The 19,714-nt window shown below is 35.5% G+C and overlaps 2 protein-coding genes across 12 annotated transcripts in view; one reads left to right on the top strand and one right to left on the bottom strand.

The window, feature by feature from the left end:
* Galphao (G protein alpha o subunit) overlaps positions 1 to 19,714 on the bottom strand; it is a 251,069-nt gene that overhangs the window by 14,160 nt on the left and 217,195 nt on the right. The gene's annotated exons all lie outside the window — the stretch shown is intronic.
* The window catches only part of Cyp49a1 (Cytochrome P450 49a1), a 79,196-nt gene continuing 76,479 nt past the window's right edge, over positions 16,998 to 19,714 (top strand). The window contains exons 1-2 of one of the 2 annotated variants that reach the window (XM_067776221.1): positions 16,998 to 17,094; positions 17,428 to 17,557. The gene's annotated coding sequence lies outside the window, so the exon portion shown is untranslated. The remainder of the gene's footprint in view (positions 17,095 to 17,427; positions 17,558 to 19,714) is intronic. The other variant, XM_067776222.1, reaches the window with a different exon arrangement.

The raw sequence follows: 19,714 nt of genomic DNA, 5'->3' as shown, positions 1-19,714 counted from the left end.
AATTGTTGGGAACAAAATTATATGTATAAATATGTTTTGAGTGAAGTGTCATTGGAAAGCAATATAATCAACATAAAGTCACAAGAAAAAAAACCAAGTGTATAAATACTGTCCACACAGCGAGTAAGTTTATGTCGAGAAGCTTTCGAGATTTACGAGTACTTCGAGACACGAGAATCTCGCGAGAAGTTGAGTTCTCGATTTCTCGGGTCTCGAAAATCTCGCTTGTGTTAGAAAAGGAATCGTAAGCTCTACTACTGAGATAGAATATAAGTCAAATGTAGTTAAATGCCATAGAGTTATTGCAAACTTTTTTAAGGTTAGACCTTTAGGAAAGGTGGGTGTGGTCTTTAACCGATTTTGATTATCTTCACTCAGTCTATATAATTTGGGAAGGATAGTGTCTCTGCCAAATTTCAATGTAATATGTTTAACGGCTGGTTAAACTTCCAAATTTTCTTCTTCTAAATCTGAGTGGTACCACGCCCATATTCCCAAAATTTTTAGAATTTACATTTTGCGTCATAAAACTAATCCACCTACCAAATTTCATTAGTTTAGCGGTATTCGTCTTATCTCATTTCGATTTTTCTAAATTTTCCATCGGCGTGGTTATCGTCCAATTTCGCTCATTTTCAATACCAATCTATTCTGGGTCCAGATAAGCCCGTATACCGAATTTGGTGAAGATATCTCAATATTTGCTTAAGTTATCGTCTTAACGGACGGACAGACAGACGGGATATGGTTTAATCAAATTTTTTTCGATACTGATGATTTTGATATATGGAAGTATCTTGATTCCTTTAGATCTGTACAACCAACCGTTATACAATCAAAGTTATAATACCCTGTGTACAATTACATCTGGGTATAAAAAAAAATAAACTTAAACAACACAAATTCAAATCATATATGCGACCCGGCCCATGAAAAGGTGGCTTATGACTCAAAAAAAAAAATAAAACTACTAAGAAAGTGAAGAAATGCATTATCTTTAACAGCTGTTTCTCGCAATTTCTTTTTTGAGTCATAAGCCACCTTTTCATAGGCCGGGTCACATATATTATTTCTAATTGCTGTTTTTATGTACGGGTCCCTTTTTAGCTCTTATTTGGAATCCAAATCTATAAATAAAGTTTTGGTTTGGGCAATTTTGATCGTAGAGCTTTTGTTTAGCTATATTTTATTAAAATAATTTGTTAAAAATAAACGATTGTGAGCACACAAAAAAATCTATTTGTACTATGGCACTTTGTGAATATTTGCACTGCATTACTGGGAGTTGCTATCATACGCCAGATGGCAGCGCAAGCTGTAAGTTTTAATTGATTGATAGAACAGCTGATTTTTGTTGATATTTGATAAAAGACTTTTATATTGGTTGCACAAGATGCGCACGGGTCTGCCTCGTAAAATAAAATAAGTTAATTTTAACCCTCCGATTATTTTTTTTGTTATAGAAAAGTTTTGGATTTAATCGAAAACTTATAAGATTTGTGATAGGAGTGTTGCCAATTTGTTACCATCGTTTTTCGATTTTTTTATAAACATTTTGTCGAATTGTTATTGCTTTCGGAATGCTACCAATTTGTTATCGGCATGTTATCGATTTGTTAACTATAACTCATAGGTTTGTTATGAAACAGATACCTAAATAACTTCAATATAAAATCTATAACACATGTGTAATCCTTCGATAACTAGCCGATAAGAAGCCAATAAGGAATCGGTTGATACCGATAAGAAGGCGACGAAACTCTTCTCAAAAAGTCCGACGCTAATTGTGATCGGTAAAGTTACCTCTGTTGTGGTTTAATGTCAAATCATAGACTTTAGTTAACTTAAGCATATAGTCTCCTAAACGTACACCTTTATGTTTACACATCGAGCTTCACGAGTTCTTGGTACTTACGCCTCTTTTTCTAAAATTAACGATTATTAGGTAAACACATGTGCCTACATACATATATATATATGTTAGCAGACCAACTCTGTAAATAAATTTTGCTGCCATTTATGTGTTCGGCGGTGAAATAACAGAAAAAGTTCGGAGCAATAATTATGGAAAAACGATACAAGAAACAGATGGCGAGCAACATGCACTAGCTAGACAACAAAACCAAGAAAACATTTATATCACACTCTTTTACTTTGTAGCGTTTTAAAATTCAAAGTATTATATGAGCGATTCGGCGATATTAAAAAAAAAAAAAATAAGTAAGGAAGGCTAAGTTCGGGTGTAACCGAACATTACATACTCAGCTGAGAGCTTTGGAGACAAAATAAGGGAAAATCACCATGTAGGAAAATTAACCTAGGGTAACCCTGTAATGTGTTTGTATGACATGGGTATCAAATGGAAGGTATTAAAGAATATTTAAAAAGGGAGTGGGCCATAGTTCTATAGGTGTACTCCTTTTCGAGAAATCGCCATAAAGGTGGACCAGGGGTGACTCTATAATGTGTTTGTACGATATGGGTATCAAATTAAAGGTATTAGGTATTAGGGTTTTAAAAGGGAGTGAACGCCTTCACATATGCGTGTTTGAGATATCGACCAAAATGTGGACCAGGGTGACCCAGAACATCATCTGTCGGGTACCGCTAATTTATTTATATATGTAATACCACGAACAGTATTCCTGCCAAGATTTCAAGGGCTTTTGATTTCGCCCTGCAGAACTTTTTCATTTTCTTCTACTTAATATGGTATGTGTCACACGCATTTTACAAAGTTTTTTCTAAAGTTTTTTTTTGCGTCTATAAACCAATCCAATTACCATGTTTCATCCCTTTTTTCATATTTGGTATAGAATTATGGGATTTTTTTTTTTAATTTTTCGTAATTTTCGATATCGATTTCGGATTTCGGCAATTTTTTATACCAAGATAAAGTGAGTTCAGATAAGTACGTGAACTAAGTTTTTTATCGTGTTAACGGCCGAGCGGAAGGACAGACGGTCGACTGTGTATAAAAACAGGGCGTGGCTTCAACCGATTTCGCCCATTTTCACAGAAAACAATTATCGTCATAGAATCTATGCCCCTACCAAATTTCAAAAGGATTGGTAAATTTTTGTTCGACTTATGGCATTAAAAGTATTCTAGACAAAATAAATGAAAAAGGGCGGAGCCACGCCCATTTTGAAATTTTCTTTTAGTTTTGTATTTTGTTGCACCATATAATTACTGTAGTGAAATGTTGACATAATTTACTTGTATACTGTAAAAATATGAAATTTTTTGTTTCAAAAATTGGGCGTGTTCGTCATCCGATTTCGCTGATTTTTATTTAGCACACATATAGTAATAGGAGTAACGTTCCTGCCAAATTTCATTATGATATCTTCAACGACTGCCAAATTATAGCTTGCAAACCTTTTAAATTACCTTCTTTCAAAAGTGTACGGCGCCACGCCCATTATCCAAAATTTTACTAATTTTCTATTTTGCCTCATAAGTTCAACGCACCTACCAAGTTTCATCGCTTAATCCGTCTTTGGTAATGAATTATCGCACTTTTTCAGTTATTCGAAATTTTCGATATCGAAAAAGTGGCCGTGGTTGTAGTCCGATTTCATTCATTTTAAATAGCGATCTGAGATGAGTGCCCAGGAACCTACATACCAAATTTCCTCAAAATTTACTCAAGTTATCGTGTTAACGGAGAGACGGACGAACGGACATGGCTAAATGAATTTCTTTTTTCGCCCAGATAATTTTGATATATAGAAGTCTATATCTATTTCGATTAATTTATGCCGTTAACGATTACCGTTATGCGAACAAAATTAATATACTCTGTGAGCTCTGCTCAGCTGAGTATAATAAAGAAAAAAAATTCAGAGGCTACTCGTCGCGTGCAATTTTTAACAGTCACAATCAGAACTTTGTTGAAAAATGCTTTCTCTCAAACTTTGTTCCAAAAACGTTCCATCTCATTTCTTTTACTTTATTGAATTTTTTTATTTTTTTTATTTGCTATTTTAATTTATTTTTTTTTTTTAAATTAAATTTTAATTTACTTTATTTTATCATATTTAAATTTTTAGTTTTATTCCACTATATTTTGTTTTATTTTAATAAATTTTATTTTATAAAGTATATTTTATCTTTTATTTTATTTTATTAAATTTTACTTGATTAAATTTTTTTTTCTTAATTTTTTTTTCTTTTAAATTTTATTTTACTTTATTGTATTTTATTATCTTGTTTTAATTTATTAAAATTTTATTTTATTTTTTTTATATTATTCTACTTTTAATTTTACTTTAAAATTTTATTAAATTTAACTTTATTTTATTTCAGTAATCTTTTCCTTTGTTTACACCTTTTTATTTTATACATATAAATCTAAACAAATAGTGAATAAAGATGTCACAACCAGCCTAAAATTAAAAAATTAAAACTTAAACTTGAATACCCAAACACGTGCTTTGTTTTTTTAAACACCTCGTGTATCAGTAATAAAAACCACGCATTTGCTCTTGCTTCCTATTATATCTCTGGATCTTTATTTCCAAAAAAAAAAAAAAAAACAGCAGAATCTACATCACTTCGTGCATTTGAATGCATAAAAATTGTGCATACGCTCAGAGGCTATAATTGAACGCCTTGAGTTGCTGTGATTTCGCTCATATCAACACTACCACGTACCTTGTTCCCACATTACGTTACAGTGTAGTGACTACACTTACGCTCTCATTCTCGATTACTTCATATATCATACCAGTAGCATACACTACGCCTGCATTTAACCCCAGCGGGTTAGGGGACTTAGAATATGCCCGCGGAAGGTATGCCTGTCGTAAGAGGCGACAAAAATAACGAATTGATTCAAGGGGTTGTGAAGCGCAACCCTCTCGAGGGGTTGCTACCGCAATATATAGCTTCCCCAACCCAATTGCCAACCTCACCTACTCGTGGCGAATCCTGTTTCACTAACAGCCGAAGCTCTGGCGACCCCAAACTCCTGGACCTAGGGGGTTGGGGGGCGGGATGGCTTAGAAGGTTTCATGTGGTCATACCGAATCGTTCCCGAGATGGTCGGGCTAGTACCTTTATGGATAACACTCCCCAAGGCATTCAGGGAGTTTTCTTATCACTATAATAACAACAGCAACGTCTGCACTTACATTCTACTTATGTCCCACATATAACATACCACTTACAAAGACTACGCTTACATTCAGGATTCCCTCACAGCGTTGAAAAAGATGTTTACACATCAAAAAACATTTTTTATGGCACAATTATTTACGAAATACTTTGGCAATTGTTTTTTTTTTCTCGACATGGTCTAATACTTGTAACTATTTAAATGAATAATTGATTTGCCTCTTTACAGCGGTGGCAATTAAGATTTAAAATTCACCGGTAAGCAGCGGACAGGTGATTTGCCACAATAACCACAATACGAAAGTAGTACATGCATCAACGTGAGTTAGCCCTTAGTGTTGTGTATAGGCCTATGCATATTATTTTTAACAAATGTTTCGTGATGGAATAGTTATTAGATTTGCCATTTCTTTTAACAATCATCTGTTGCACTCAACCTAGACCAAATACCAACAAAGATGCTGATAGCAGACCTGTGCATATACATACAAACACAAATGTCTATAGATATATCCAAACTGAATACATACTAAACGCACTTTATTGCACATTTATTGGCTAATTTTGTGGCATATTTGTTATTGTTTTTATACCTTTCATGAAAATGCAATGGTATATTAACTTCGTCACGAATCTCAAAAGTCCTTAAAGGAAAATAGATAGACCCATCAATAAGTATAACGAAATGATCAAGATGAAGAGCTGAGTTAATTTAGCAATGTATGTCTAGCCATGTGTGTCTGTCCTTCTGTCCATCTGTCTGTTTGTAACTAGTAACTAGTTTGTATAAAGTAGTCCCTCAATTTTTGAGATATCGTGATAAAATTTGGTGAACGAGTATATTTAGGTGTGCGGTTAGACGTTTGTCAGGACCGGCCGGATCGGACCACTATAGCAAATACCCCACATATAACCGATTTTTCAGAGAAGAGGATTTTTGTCATATCTTCCTCAATTTATCATATTGAATCTTCAAGCTTAACCATATGATTTCGTTTATTGCACATATTGTTGTCTGAAAAAATGGATGAGATCGGTCGTATATATAGCATATATCCCCCAAAACCGATTCTTCAGATAAGAAACTTTCCGCAATTCCTGCCCCATTTTAACAGCTAGATACTTCAAATTTCACCGCATGCTTACGTTGTTGTCTGAAAAATTTGTATAGAGACCGGTGGTATATATAGTATATACCCCATATAAACTGTAATTTCTGTCTCCTTTTTAACGACTAGAAGCTTCAAATGTCATCAAATACTCACGTTTACGTCATATATTGTTGAGATAAGTGATTCATGGTCATAACTATTGCATGCAGACCACAAAAAACGTGAAACTTTGCATCCTCACACAAAGGACCTACCTATTTTTATACAGCTAACAGAGTGTATTAATTTTGTTCGCATAACGGTACCCTGTAACGCCATAAACTAATCGAGCTAGATATATACTTCTATATATCAAACTGATCTGGGCGAAAAAAGAAATTCATTTAGCCAAGTCCGTCCGTCCATCTGTCCGTGAACACGATAACTTGAGTAAATTTTTAGGTATATTAATGAAATTTGGTATGTAAGTTCCTGGGCACTCATCTCAGATCGCTATTTAAAATTAACGAAATCGGACTATAACCACGTCCACTTTTTCGATATCGAAATTTTCGTTACCAAAGACGGATAAAGCGATGAAACTTGGTGAGTGGACGCAGAATAGAAAATTAGTAAAATTTTGGACAATGGGCGTGGCACCGCCAACTTTTAAAATAAGTTTATTTAAAACTTTGCAAGCTGTAATTTGGCAGTCGTTGAAGATATCATGATGAAATTTGGCAGGAACGTTACTCCTATTACTATGTATTCTAAATAGAAAATTAGCAAAATTGGATGACGAACACGCCCACTTAAAAAAAAAAAATAGTAAAAGTCAAATTTTAACAAACAATTGATAATTTTTACAGTGTATAAGTAAATTATGTCAACATTCAACTCCAGTAATGATATGGTGCAACAAAAAACATTTAATTTGTCTAGAATACTTTTAATGACATAAGTCGAAAAAAAATTTACAAATCCTTGTGAGACTTGGTAAGGGTATATCTTCTATGACGATAACTGTTTTCTGTGAAAATGTGCGAAATCGGTTGAAGCCACGCCCTGTTTTTATATACAGTCGACCGTCTGTCCTCCCGCTCGGCCGTTAATACGATAACTTGTGCAAAAATAGATAATTAAGAGCGCTTCGAAAATATTTCAGGGGTGATGTAAAAAAAAATTCAAACAAAACGAATTGATAGCTGAAGAAAGATACCAAAGGCAAGTTGCTCCACTTTTGAGTATTACCATTTGTATGTATCCATGAAAAAGAAAATTTGGTCTCCAAAGCTCTCAGCTGAGTATTTAATGTTCGGTTACACCCGAACTTAGCCTTCATTACTTGTTTATTTTATATTTATTATTATTATATAGTTTATTATTAAAAATCGCTTAGGTGTGTACATCTGTTCACTATATTGTGACGAATATTAACATCACTAAGCGATACTAGCATCCCTAAGCCGATACTAAGCAGCCACTCGTATGTACGTAAACAAATCAATCATCATTTACATGCGTATGTACATACAAGGCAACAGAGATACTCACCATCAGCTGAAGTAGTACTCACATATACAGATACATATGGCTACAAACTACAAATATGCTTGGTAACCAAGCATGAAGTTCACGAAATTACTAGACCTTAGGAGAAATAGGTGAACGAGGAAGCTGAGAGTATAAAAGCAGCGCAAGCTGAGGCATGACTAGCAGTTTGATTTAAACACGCAATTAGTTGTGAAGTAAGAGTTATTGTGAAGTACTCTCAAAGCAGTCTAATAAAGACCATTTTGCATTATTGAATATTGGAGTTATTTATTCAAGAGCTTAGGTATTCGAACGTTTGCAGAAGGTGTAAAATAAGCGGAGTTTTCCCTAAATTCGTTACAATATATTTCATATGTTATACACCCAATTATTTGGATATTACAAATGGGATAAGGTTATTGGTCAGCCCCATTCATGAAAGGTATGAAGTCTTCGCCACAGCCGAAGACAGTCCTGTTCTTACTTGTTTAAACTGCTCGCGTGCAGCAAAAATAGTTCAATGCATAATTATAGGTAACATTTATTTTGTATAGTGGTTGAGGTGAGCACTCAGGGTTTTAATTTAGGCCAAAAATTACATATATGTAATATTTATTAGAGCGCGGCATTGCTTAGTAACCACATTTTAATGGTTTGGAATCCGTTAGTACTCCTTTAATGTGAATGTATGTACAAACAGCGTTCATTAAATATTGACAAACGATAAAATTGAAAGCTAAATGATGAAGTTACGAAAGTATGCAGCTGTTGCCATTATGCAAATATAAAAAAGGGTATGGGGAAATGATTAGAAATAATATAATCAAGTGAAAACAATAATATAATTAGTAAATAAGTTTGTAATAACAAGTTAGTTTTCTAATTGTAGTCAGTGGATCTCAAATTATAATATTTGGATAAGAGTTGATTGCTCTTATACAGAAAATTGTTAATAACAGCCGTGATGTGCAATACAATGACGTGAGTTATCTAACTGAAGAAATTTGTTATTTTATTTTTATTTTATAACAGGGAAGTGGTTGATCTATATTTAAAAAGGATCCTCGCTGCCAGTCTTCACTCCCTATGTTATTCTCTTCTACTTTATCTTTAATTTTTCTCCATACCTTATTCCACTTATCTCCCTCCCATTCACAAAACCCTTTTCCCTTCAACACCCACTCCCACTTCCATTCCAGCTCCCACTAACATTCATACTCCTGCTTCAAATAATTGCGAAAATTAAGTGAGTTAATGTTTTTCTTAAAAAAATATTTTTCCTATACCATCCGTGAACCATAACGAACAAAACAAAACAAAAAAACTATCGGAATCAGTCAACTCGTTTTTGAAATTTAGCGAGACTGACGCAAACCAATTTTTTTTTTATATATCGTTAGTTTAATTAAGGCCCTAACAAACAGATTTTTCGAAACTGCCTTTTTCACAAATTTTGGTACGTTATATTTAAATGCCAGAACCAATAACTACGAAGTTACACCACTTTGCCAATGACATATATGCTTGTAGTCAATGTGAAAATAAATTTTTTTTGCTTCTCTTGTAGAACTTTAAATTTGTTGGTTAGGTCCTTTGTGAATTAAGCTAACGATATGTGTATGAATTTGGGAAAACTTGACACAGCGTGACATTCAATGGTTGAGATGTTACAAACGCCTTCAGCCAGAACCATGCCTTTGTTGTTGTGCAAACTTTCTCAATTGCCTTCTTTACATAGCTCCTTATTTTTTTTGGACAATACACACTTTTGTATGTTTGCTTGCACCAAAGCGATGATGCCACGTTGTTTAAATTCTTCCCAGATTAATAATATATAAAATAAGTAAAAGAATAAACAAAATTGCTTTCAACAAAATGTTTTCACCCAATAAAATTAATAAAGGGTACTCCACACTTAATATAATATAAATTTGATATACTTCTGAATACAATCGAGTAGATATCCATATTGGAAGGGAGACGCAGAAAGAAAGGGATGGAGTGGGGTAATGAGACAGAGGATAGGTGAAGAAAAAGTGAAGGGGACAATGATAGGAAGGCTGAGAGGAAGAGAGAGCACTGAACACTCGAGAAAAGCTTCGTCAATGGAAAGTAGGCAAAATTGTATAGCACGACAAGAAGTTACTCATACGCTATGGTGCTCGTGAACTATAACACTGTGCAACAGCCGGCTGGGTATTGGAACAAACCCACTTTTTTGTAGAGATAGATGCTTATGTAGACAAAGTACTATCTCCGTTTTTCGAAGTTAGGCTCCAAAAAATAGAAATCGGCTTTCGAAGTTCGAAATTCTACATTTCGAAATTTTATTTTTTTTTTGTTAACACGTTCAGCAAATTAAAAAGTAAAATGTGGTCGTGGTAGGTGGTGCACGGAAAAAAAGTTGATTTTGTCGCATAGTGTAATTAACTGAAACGGCCAGGAATAATGGTATTCCCAATTACTTTATATTGGTCAGGCTATCTTATGTTCAACAAGTAAGGAAGGTTAAGTTCGGGTGTAACCGAACATTACATACTCAGTTGAGAGCTATGGTGACAACATAAGGGAAAATAACCATGTAGGAAAATGAACCGAGGGAAACCGTGGAATGTGTTTGTATGACATGTGTATAAAATGAAAGAAATTAAAGAGTATTTTATGAGGGAGTGGGCCATAGTTCTATAGGTGGACGCTATTTAGGGATATCGCCATAAAGGTGAATCAGGGTTGACTCTAGAATTTGTTTGTACAATATGGGTATCAAAAAAAAGGTGCTAATGAGTATTTTAAAAGGGAGTGGTGGTAGCTGTATAGGTGGTCGCCTTTTCGAGATATCGCCATAAAGGTGGACCAGGGGTGACCCTAGAATTTGTTTGTACAATATGGGTATCAAAAAAAAAACGGTGCTAATGAGTATTTTAAAAGGGAGTGATCCTTAGTTCCATAGGTGGACGCCGTTTCGAGATATCGCCATAAAGATGGACCAGGGATGACCCTAGAATTTGTTTGTACAATATGGGTATCAAAAAAAAAGTTGCTAATGAGTATTTTAAAAGGGAGTGATCCTTAGTTCCATAGGTGGACGCCGTTTCGAGATATCGCCATAAAGGTGGACCAGGTGACCCTAGAATTTGTTTGTACAATATGGGTATCAAACGAAAGGTGTTAATGAGTATTTTGAAAGAGAGTGGGCCTTAGTTCTATAGGTGGACGCCGTTTCGTAATATCGGCATAAAGGTGGACCAGGGATGACTCTATGATGTGTTTGTACGATATGGGTATCAAATTAAAGGTATTAATGAGGGTTTTAAAAGGGAGTGGTGGTAGTTGTATAGGTGGTCGCTTTTTAGAGGTATCGCAATAAAGGTGGACCAGGGGTGACTCTAGACTTTGTTTGTACGATATGGGTGTTAAATGAAAGGTGTTAATAGGTATTTTAAAAGGGAGTGGGCCTTAGTTCTATAGGTGGACGCCTTTTCGAGATATCGCCATAAAGGTGGACCAGGGGTGACTCTAGACTTTGTTTGTACGATATGGGTATCAAATGAAAGGTGTTAATGAGTATTTTAAAAGGGCGCCGGGCTGAGTTCTATAGGTGGACGTCGTTTCGAAATATCGCAATAAAGGTGGACCAGGGGTGACTCAAGGATGTGTTTGTACGATATGGGTATAAAATGAAAGGTATTAATGAGGGTTTTAAAAGGGAGTAGTGGTAGTTGTATAGGTGGTCGCTTTTTCGAGATATCGCCATAAAGGTGGACCAGGGGTGACTCTAGAATGCGTTGGTACAATATGGGTATCAAACGAAAGGTGTTAATGAGTATTTTAAAAGGGAGTGGGCCTTAGTTCTATAGGTGGACGCCGTTTCGAAATATCGCCATAAAGGTGGACCAGGGGTTACTCTAGGATGTGTTTGTACGATATGGGTATCAAATTAAAGGTATTAATGAGGGTTTTAAAAGGGAGTGGTGGTAGTTGTATAGGTGGTCGCTTTTTCGAGATATCGCCAAAAAGGTGGACCAGGGGTGACTCTAGAATGCGTTTGTACAATATGGGTATCAAATTAAAGGTATTAATGAGGGTTTTAAAAGGGAGTAGTGGTAGTTGTATAGGTGGTCGCTTTTTCGAAATATCGCCATAAAGGTCGACCAGGGCTGACTCTAGAATGCGTTTGTACAATATGGGTATCAAACGAAAGGTGTTAATAAGTATTTTAAAAGGGAGTGGCCCTTAGTTCTATAGGTGGACGCCGTTTCGAAATATCGCCATAAAGGTGGATCAGGGGTGACTCTAGGATGTGTTTGTACGATATGGGTATCGAATTAAAGGTATTAATGAGGGTTTTAATAGGGAGTGGTGGTAGTTGTATAGGTGGTCGCTTTTTCGAGATATCGCCATAGAGGTCGACCAGGGGTGAATCTAGAATGCGTTTGTACAATATGGGTATCAAATTAAAGGTATTAATGAGGGCTTTAAAAGGGAGTGGTGGTAGTTGTATAGGTGGTCACTTTTTCGAGATATCGCCATAAAGGTGGACCAGGGGTGACTCTAGAATGCGCTTGTACAATATGGGTATCAAACGAAAGGTGTTAATGAGTATTTTAAAAGGGAGTGGGCCTTAGTTCTATAGGTGGACGCCGTTTCGAAATATCGCCATAAAGGTGGACCAGGGGTGACTCTAGGATGTGTTTGTACGATATGGGTATCAAATTAAAGGTATTAATGAGGGCTTTAAAAGGGAGTGGTGGTAGTTGTATAGGTGGTCACTTTTTCGAGATATCGCCATAAAGGTGGACCAGGGGTGACTCTAGAATGCGTTTGTACAATATAGGTATCAAGCGAAAGGTGTTAATGAGTATTTTAAAAGGGATTGGGCCTTAGTTCTATAGGTGGACGCCGTTTCGAAATATCGCCATAAAGGTGGACCAGGGGTGACTCTAGAATGCGCTTGTACAATATGGGTATCAAACGAAAGGTGTTAATGAGTATTTTAAAAGGGAGTGGGCCTTAGTTCTATAGGTGGACGCCGTTTCGAAATATCGCCATAAAGGTGGACCAGGGGTGACTCTAGGATGTGTTTGTACGATATGGGTATCAAATTAAAGGTATTAATGAGGGCTTTAAAAGGGAGTGGTGGTAGTTGTATAGGTGGTCACTTTTTCGAGATATCGCCATAAAGGTGGACCAGGGGTGACTCTAGAATGCGTTTGTACAATATAGGTATCAAACGAAAGGTGTTAATGAGTATTTTAAAAGGGATTGGGCCTTAGTTCTATAGGTGGACGCCGTTTCGAAATATCGCCATAAAGGTGGACCAGGGGTGACTCTAGAATGCGCTTGTACAATATGGGTATCAAACGAAAGGTGTTAATGAGTATTTTAAAAGGGAGTGGGCCTTAGTTCTATAGGTGGACGCCGTTTCGAAATATCGCCATAAAGGTGGACCAGGGGTGACTCTAGGATGTGTTTGTACGATATGGGTATCAAATTAAAGGTATTAATGAGGGCTTTAAAAGGGAGTGGTGGTAGTTGTATAGGTGGTCACTTTTTCGAGATATCGCCATAAAGGTGGACCAGGGGTGACTCTAGAATGCGTTTGTACAATATAGGTATCAAACGAAAGGTGTTAATGAGTATTTTAAAAGGGATTGGGCCTTAGTTCTATAGGTGGACGCCGTTTCGAAATATCGCCATAAAGGTGGACCAGGGGTGACTCTAGAATGCGCTTGTACAATATGGGTATCAAACGAAAGGTGTTAATGAGTATTTTAAAAGGGAGTGGGCCTTAGTTCTATAGGTGGACGCCGTTTCGAAATATCGCCATAAAGGTGGACCAGGGGTGACTCTAGGATGTGTTTGTACGATATGGGTATCAAATTAAAGGTATTAATGAGGGCTTTAAAAGGGAGTGGTGGTAGTTGTATAGGTGGTCACTTTTTCGAGATATCGCCATAAAGGTGGACCAGGGGTGACTCTAGAATGCGTTTGTACAATATAGGTATCAAACGAAAGGTGTTAATGAGTATTTTAAAAGGGATTGGGCCTTAGTTCTATAGGTGGACGCCGTTTCGAAATATCGCCATAAAGGTGGACCAGGGGTGACTCTAGAATGCGCTTGTACAATATGGGTATCAAACGAAAGGTGTTAATGAGTATTTTAAAAGGGAGTGGGCCTTAGTTCTATAGGTGGACGCCGTTTCGAAATATCGCCATAAAGGTGGACCAGGGGTGACTCTAGGATGTGTTTGTACGATATGGGTATCGAATTAAAGGTATTAATGAGGGTTTTAATAGGGAGTGATGGTAGTTGTATATGTGAAGGCGTTTTCCAGATATCGACCAAAATGTGGACCAGGGTGACCCAGAACATCATCTGTTGGATACCGCTAATTTATTTATATATGTAATACCTGCAAAGATTTCAAGGGTTTTTTATTTCGCCCTGCAGAACATTTTCATTTTCACAACCATTTTACAAAGTTTTTTCCAAAGTTATATTTCGCGTCAATAAACCAATCCAATTACCATGTTTCATCCCTTTTTTCGTATTTGGTATAGAATTATGGCATTTTTTTCTTTTTTCGGAATTTTCGATATCGAAAAAGTGGGCGTGGTCATAGTCGGATCTCGTTCATTTTTTACACCAAGATAAAGTGCGTTCAGATAAGTACGTGAACTAAGTTCTGTAAAGATATGTCGATTTTTGCTGTAGTTATCGTGTTAACGGCCATGCGGAAGGACAGACGGATGACCGTGTATAAAAACTGGGCGTGGCTTCAACCGATTTCGCCCATTTTCACAGAAAGCAGTTAACGTCATAAAATCTATGCCCCTACCAAATTCCAAAAGGATTGGTAAATTTGTGTTTTGATTTCTACTGTGCCTTATTTTGTCTTAAATCAATAAATTTGTTTGTTTAAATAATTATTGTGCTAAAAACACGTGTAAACACGTTGTGTACTGCATTCAGCAATTTAAAGTTCTGCTTTTCTTTACTAAAATAAATTGTATCTTAAAAATAATTGATAAAGTGTGTATATCCATACATACATACATATTTCCCGAGTCACTTTGCATATTTGTTGTTGCATTTGATTGGCATTTATTTATTTTCAGTTTTCAATTGTTATTTGCTCGTGCACATTTACTTCATTTTCTTTTCACTGCCACAGCTGTTTGCATTGTGTGTTGTTAAGCGTCAGTTAATAGCGATCTTAAACTGCTCATACAGTGATCTTCAAACTGCTCAAACAGTGATTTTCTTACTGTGATCTCCAAACTATTTTCACTGCCTCCGTCTGTTTAATCAATTTTACTTTAACTTATAATGTCTTGCAATTTTGTTAAATGCCAATTGAAAGGTGATACCGAGCGTTTCGTGTCGTACTGGCTTTGTGATGAGCTTGCTCATATGAAGTGCGCTAGTTTGACAGCAAGGGTGTGTGATGCGATCAACGAGAACAAGGGTGTGCGTTGGTCGTGCTTGAAATGCACTTCCGTGGATCTTTTTAAGCTTTTCAAACATACCCGAAACGCATTCTCCGAAATCGGTAAGGAACTTTCTACATTAGGGGATAAATTCAAGTATTATGAAAACTTATTTAAAACTTTCAAATGTATTACCGATTCAGCTGCTAATGCTAACAGCGACAGTCGTGACAGCAAACGAAAACGAACTGATGTCTCGGCTGGCGTACTGACCCTAGACCCCGTTCAAAACATCCAGAACCCAATCGTTCCTACACCTAGCACGATAGAATTAATAAACTTAGCATCTCCAAGTCCTCTTACAGTAGAGCCTTCAACATCAAAGGCACCTCCAACAAAACTAGCAGCTAGAAAAAATATTAAACCTGCAAACTGTTCTCAGGCGACTGAGCCTGGAACTAGGAAGTTGGTTGTAGTCCCTCCTAAAAAATCGATATTCGTGTCAAGATTCGAGAGGGATACTACTGAGGAGGATCTGATATCGTATATCTTCTCAAAAAGGAAAACCCATGACGTAACAATTCGGAAATTTAATTTTAGTTATGAAAGAAACGTATCTTCCTTTAGATTAGATGTACCTATTGACCATTTTGACACTATCTTGAGTAACGATTTTTGGCCCTCTGGGGCACTTGTGCGGGAATTTGAATATAGGCGGAAAAGAGTGTACCAAACTTAGCAAAGATCCCTGTTAATAACACTGAGTCAAAAAACTGAACGAAAAATCTGCTTTAGATATACTTTACCAAAATGTTAGAGGCTTAAACACCAAGTTAACAGAACTGTTTTTAAAATCATTTAACTCAAGCTACGATATAATTGCTTTAACCGAAACCTGGCTGAAACCTCATGTTTTTAACTCAGAGATCCTCTGTAATGACTACCAAATATATCGAAATGACCGCCTGAACAGGGTTGGAGGTGGAGTTCTGCTTGCTGTACACTCTTCAATACCATCTGAAGAGATTTGCGTAACCGTAAGTTGACTCATTTCCTGCCAACTTTCCAATCCAAGAAATATGCGCTCCACTTTTACATTTTTATTTATCATAAATATTTTTACAATTTCTATGTCAAAATTTTAAAATCAAAATTCAGCAAGAATATGTCTTTGTATAAGGACACAGTTGTTTCTGATTTTTGTCCATTTATATAAAGGAAGTGTTAACATTTTTTTATATTTTACGTTTTAGCTCTAGATGGAAGAGAGTAGTGCGTTATTTATTACAAGGTGAAAAACTTATTTTTATTAAGTCAGAATGCATTAAATACTTGTATGTGAATCATGTCTACGTGGTCTTATATAACGCTATAAGCTTTAAAGTAAGAAAATATGTGTAGGTTTAGTATGTATGTAGTTGTGAAGAGGAAACGGAAAATGTGTGATATTTTTATACGAAGCAGGGTCTCTAACAAAACGAAGACACTCGCATGAATGGCTCATCTTCGCAAAAACGCATGAACACAACAACCAACACATTTCTGAATTTGCGCTGTTCATCGTTTACAAATCGCGTATTAGTAACTCTTACAACAATAACAACAACTAAAACATAGAGACAACCATAACTGGAACACCTTTAGCAAGCTGAGCTTAGCTTGGTTAAGCTACTAAATTGCGAGCAAAGATGACTATCTAAGATTGGCTATTGCAAGTGAGTATTTTGGTTTGCTCTGCATTTAAGTTTTTCGAAGTATCATATAAGATGGCACGTAAACCTGTGGCAAAGTTTAGTTTGGAGCGCGAGTTTCATGTATAAAGTGTTTTTGAATTGAGTTAGCTGAGCTACAATAAAAAGTTTTCGAAACGTGCAACTAACTGTGGCGTGTACAGTGTTCGTTTTTGCATTTTTAAGAAGTAATTTGACTTGATACATTGTGAAATGAAAAACGAAAAAAAAAAAAACAAATTTCGTTTTATGAATGCAATCATTCAAAGTGTGATTAACCAAAAACTATTAAAGAATTTATTGTACTTGTTGTGTTGTTGTTGTTTGTTTTATTGCACAGTGCCAAATTAGAAATAGAGCCAACTTTACAATAGAAACTACAAATATGCATTTTTTCCAATTGAATGCCTTCGTCATCGTCGGTTCATTCAAGTGTGAAAAACAGTTGCAACAGTTTTTGTGTTATTGTTGTTATTCTTTCTTGATACTAGTGTGAGTTAAGTTCTTTTATAATTCATTAGATATCTAGTATATATACTTGAAAATTACACTAGTTGCTTGTGCATACAATAAAATTGAAGAGAGACGAGGCGGGAAAGGAGTAACTAAAAGTAAATTTTTGAATTACTCTTCGTGTCACGGCCAAAAAAGGTAAGTATTCGAGCGGCAATTGTTGCAACTGTCTTAAGATTTATGTAAGTGTCCTACAACATGACGATTATATTTCGTACAAGCAGATGTACATATGAGCTTGCATATGTGGTATATAATCTTTGCCAAATAAACTTAAGTTGCGCAAAGTTTAAGACTAAAACAAAATAAGAATGTCGAGTGCCTTGAAATTTATCCAAAAGTATGCAAACTTGTGTGGAATTGGCTAAGTGACCATTTAGGGATAATTCATTTTTCAAACTATATTTGGCTCTAAAGTTAAAATAGCCAAGAGAAAAATTAAGTATTTTCAAGGATGACTGAAATATTTAACATTGAAACTGTATAACAAAAAAAAATTGTTTACTCAATAGCGAACTTGTTAGGTTAGTTTGAACTGGCAGGATATAAGATTAATCAATTAATTATACCCAGCTGTACTTTTACACAGGGTATTACAGGTATAAAGGAATCGAGATAGATATAGACTTCCATATATCAAAATAATCAGGATCGAAAAAAATTTGATTCAGCCATGTCCGTCCGTCCGTCCGTCCGTCTGTACGTTAACACGATAACTTCAGTAAATATTGAGATATCTTCTTATCTGGGCCCAGAATAGCCTAGTATTGAAAATTAGCGAAATCGGATGATAACCACGCCCACTTTTTATATATATATCATTTTGGAACACACAAAAAACTTGATTATTTAGTAAATAATAAACCTAGATTGTTAAAATTTGACGTGTGGACTGTTATTGAGACTCTTGATAAACATTTGAAAAAAAAAAAATAAAATTTAAATGGGCGTGGCACCGCCCACTTGTGTTAAAATAAATTTTACAAATATTATTAATCATAAATCAAAAATCGTTAAACCTATCGTAATTAAATTCGGCAGAGAGTTTGGCTTGGAGGAATGCTTTGAAGAAAAATTAAGGAAATCGGTTAAGGACCACGCCCACTTTTATATAAAAGAATTTAAAAGGGTCGTGGACGAATAAAACAAGCTATATCTTTGCAAAAAAGAGCTTTATATCAATGGTATTCATTTCACAAGTGGATTTATAACAATAAATAGGAAAAACTTCAAATTTAAAGAAATGAGCGTGGCACGGCCCCTTTTATGACTAAGCAATTTTCTATGTTTCGGGAGCCATAACTCGAAGAAAACTTAACGGATCGTAATAAAATTGGGTACACAAATCGGGTACACAATCGATATCGGACTATAACCACGCCCACTTTTTCGATATCGAAAATTTCGAAAAACCGAAAAAGTGCAATAATTCATTACCAAAGACAGATAAAGCGATGAAACTTGGTAGGTGGGTTGAACTTATGACGCAGAATAGAAAATTAGTAAAATTTTGGACAATGGGCGTGGTACCGCCCACTTTTAAAAGAAGGTAATTTAAAAGTTTTACAAGCTGTAATTTGGCAGTCGTTGAAGATATCATGATGAAATTTGGCAGGAACGTTACTCCTATTACTATATGTATGCCTAATAAAAATTAGCAAAATCGGAGAACGACCACGCCCACTTTTAGAAAAAAAATTTTTTAAAGTCAAATTTTAACAAAAAATTTAATATCTTTACAGTATATAAGTAAATTATGTCAACATTCAACTCAAATAATGACATGGTGAAACAAAATGTAAAAATAAAAGAAAATTTCAAAATGCGCGTGGCTCCGCCCTTTTTCATTTAATTTGTCTAGGATACTTTTAATGCCATAAGTCGAACAAAAATTTACCAATCCTTGTGAACTTTGATAGCGGCTTAGATTCTGGGACGATAACTTATTTCTGTGAAAAAGGGCGAAATCGGTTGAAGCCACGCACAGTTTGTATACACATTCGACCGTCTGTCCTTCCGCTCGGCCGTTAACACAATAACTTGAGCAAAAATTGGTATATCTTTACTAATCTCAGTTCACGTACTTATCTGAACTCGCATTATATTGGTATAAAAAATGGCCGAAATCGGACCATGACCACGCCCACAAAAAATTCCATAATTCTAAACCAAATACAAAAAAAGGGATGAAACATGGTATTTGGATTAGTTTATTGACGCAAAATATAACTTCAGAAAAAAACTTTGTAAAATGGGTGTGACACCTACCATATTAAGTCGAATGAAATGAAAAAG

Source organism: Eurosta solidaginis, chromosome 3 (genome assembly GCF_040869045.1).
Source record: "Eurosta solidaginis isolate ZX-2024a chromosome 3, ASM4086904v1, whole genome shotgun sequence".
Taxonomy (NCBI): Eukaryota; Metazoa; Arthropoda; class Insecta; order Diptera; family Tephritidae; genus Eurosta; species Eurosta solidaginis.
The sequence above is the reverse complement of the archived record's forward strand: the minus strand, read 5'-3'. Positions and strand labels throughout refer to the sequence as shown.